The sequence below is a fragment of the Etheostoma spectabile genome, chromosome 17 (genome assembly GCF_008692095.1).
Source record: "Etheostoma spectabile isolate EspeVRDwgs_2016 chromosome 17, UIUC_Espe_1.0, whole genome shotgun sequence".
In the NCBI taxonomy this organism is placed as follows: domain Eukaryota; kingdom Metazoa; phylum Chordata; class Actinopteri; order Perciformes; family Percidae; genus Etheostoma; species Etheostoma spectabile.
The window spans coordinates 23,753,976-23,757,093 of NC_045749.1; the positions used below are offsets into that span (position 1 = coordinate 23,753,976).

At 37.5% G+C, this 3,118-nt stretch overlaps 1 protein-coding gene across 18 annotated transcripts in view; it reads right to left on the reverse strand.

Moving 5' to 3' along the window:
- The window catches only part of col13a1 (collagen, type XIII, alpha 1), a 147,866-nt gene that overhangs the window by 143,782 nt on the left and 966 nt on the right, over positions 1-3,118 (reverse strand). The gene's annotated exons all lie outside the window — the stretch shown is intronic.

The window sequence follows — 3,118 nt, forward strand, 5'->3', positions numbered from 1 at the left end:
CTCTGACATCTCTCCATTTGTGCATGTATAGAACCTGAGCATGTGTGTGTGTTTTAAGGCCTGTGTGTATTAACGACAGGGTGTAAATTGTAATTTCATTTATAAATTATTATTCATCTTCCAAACAGTGTCTTTTTTTCCAAATGGTGAGTGCTATACCTGCTGTCATCCACAACAGTAAACCCCACCCTGTTAGAAGTCTCTGTAGTAATACGGGATATTATACTGTGTTAATATGAAGGAATTTTCTGCAATTTTTCACAGGTGTATTGTCTGTATTTCAATTTTTGGGATTAACAGAACTTTCCATTTAAAGGTACACAAGGTATCATAGGTGTAATTTACAGGGAGGATTGGGGGTCCCAACCACCCCAATTATTAAAAACGGGCGAGTGAAAGGCGCCCCACCCACCCCCCACAACGTTTTTTGAACCATTTTCTGCATATTTGATGCAGAAAAGGCACAAATTGTTACAAATTTCACCAAACTGCAGAAAATGAAGTGCTTGATGTGCTCAGAATTTCAATCTCAGAAGTGGAGATGTTAATGTTGAAGCCACACCCAGAAAGAGACACCCTTGGAGGATATACTTTTTGGATTTATGTGAACTTATTGGAAAAGGTACTGGTAATTTTCTGCCAGGACATTATACGGTTTTATATGGATTCACACCTTGCCCTCAAACTGTAGAATATCTTATTTATCCATACTGTAGCACATGCTATTTAATATGCATTTAATCAGTGCTTTAGCATTTCTGGTTAGACACTAACTACATTTTGTTGCGCTGTCATTGTGACATGTGCAATGACGATGAATCTAATCTAATTTTTTTCTTACAGCATGCACTGATTCTTCTCCTGGGAAGTCTATTATGCTGGCCCAAGTGAAAGGGGTCAGGCTGGGGGAGGGGGGTGATAGAAGTTAAGCCTAAGCAAACGGACGAAGGGAAAACAGGGTCCCTGCCTGACTTCAATCATGCTGGAGGAGCTTGTTAGTGTAGCTGTGGAAGTGGTCAATGAAAGGGCAGCGCGGGGGGGCGGCTTTAAAGCAACAGATGTGAAAGGCTGCTCACACGTTATCTCAGGGAAGATGCTCACATGATATGAAGAACACATGGACTACCTGCTGTTGGTGCTCGGATTCAGAGACCTTTGTCACCTTTTAACTAAAGACATAATACTTTCTAATAACTTCCTAACGTCTTTATGAATTCTGTCTGGGGCTTTGTTAATGATTAATAAAGCATGTATGCTATATGGATCAGGTAAAAGCAGGCCTGTAGCCAGTCTAGTGGAAGTAAAGGGGGGGGGGGGGGTTCTGTTACTCTAAAAGTAGTCTAAATACACGCTGTTGCACAACTTTTAACCAGATCAGGGCTTTGGTTTGGTTTAGATCATTTCTATTTGAGGGAAATTCAAACTATATGGACCTTTACCAGTGTGTGTGTGTGTGTGTGTGTGTGTGTGTGTGTGTGTGTGTGTGTCATTAATAAGAAGACCTTTTGGGTTGCCAGGTTGTAAAATTGTGTAAAGTGTTTATAATTGTTACCAATAGCTTATTACTGATTAATGACAAATATACTTTTGCTTTATAGACCAGTTGAATACAAACAAGTTTTGATTGCCTTAATAAACTCTTATAGTGGACCAGGTTTTTGATTTGACTTTAAAAATCAGTCAACCAGTTTTACAAAAATATCAGTCAAATGCAGTAATAGTTCATAACGGCACGTTACTCACACAACCATAAAAACAACCAATACATGTCCTTGAAATGCTTATTCCATCAAGACTAAATCAAAGAGTTAAGGACTTAGTGTACAGTTATCATCCTTCTGACACCATCCTCTGCTCAACGGGACTGAACTAAAGCGGTTTCTCCAGCATAGAGCCTTTTTAAACTCATAATTCCATTAATGTATCTATTAATAAGGATTTGGGGGATTTTAACAGGGTAACTGTAAGCTTGTTATAAGACTGTCCTGGTGTATTTTAATGTATTATCTTCTTTGTCAGGGCAGAAACCTTAATGAAGTTGACAAAACAGTTCCCTTAAAACCCCAGAACGCTATTCATTCATCTCCCCCCAAATCAGACCCGAACCTCTATTAAAGACCTGAAGGACTTAATACTAATAATGCCTGAAAATATCATTAGATTGCACAAGGAATGATGTCAGAGCCCTAACATGAACCAAGTCCCGACGTTGAGAACACCATGCTTTGGGTAATTCAGGGGTTAGACCAACCCATCCTGTATGTCAAATGAAGGCGAAATAGCCCTTTAAAATGTAAGGAGTGTGTTAATTAGGGGTTTGTGAAGGACTTTCCAAAGAGTAGTTTTTATCTTTTCAAATAAATGGACAAATTAAGGGCTCATTGTGTGTGTGCTTGCTGTGTTTCAGCAGCCAAATTAAATATTAGTTAACCCTTGTGTTGTCTTCCTGTCGAAATTGAAAATCAACACTTTTGTTAAGGATGTTTATCAATGTTTTTAACTTTTTCTTACGTTTTTCTCCCTTTTTTGACATTTTCAACACTACGTAACACTAAGTTATTAACTTTAGTTTTACAGTTATAGGTTCAATTAACTTCATTTTTAGGAAATTATACCTAATGTTTGAGTTAGAAAAGCAGAAATTAGGAATTATTGAGACTAAAATGAAAGGAATGGATGTTGATGATAATCACAGACTGGAATATGTCAACTTTTACTCAATACTATTTCAAAACCACTTCAATTTGCTTTCAAATGCTAAAATATTGAACAAGACGCCCCAAAATTAATGAAAGTAGAGATTTGTACTTGGCAAAGAGCGTTGGGTGGAATCAATCATGTTATTTTGGGGAATTAAAAAGAACATTGATATAGGACAACATGGGGACAACATGGGGACAACATGAGGGTTAAGGGGATCTTACATTAAGGGGTTGTACAGACCACTTGTGGAATGAGTCTAAACTTATAGTTCAATCATGAAAAAAGCCAAACTATTCAATAGAAAATATTCTATAGGATATATTCATCTTTTAATTACCAATTGTGTTATTTAGCCTAATATCAATTATGAAGAGTTTCCTCGCCACTGTTGCACCAAAGGCTTGCTCTTGGGGTG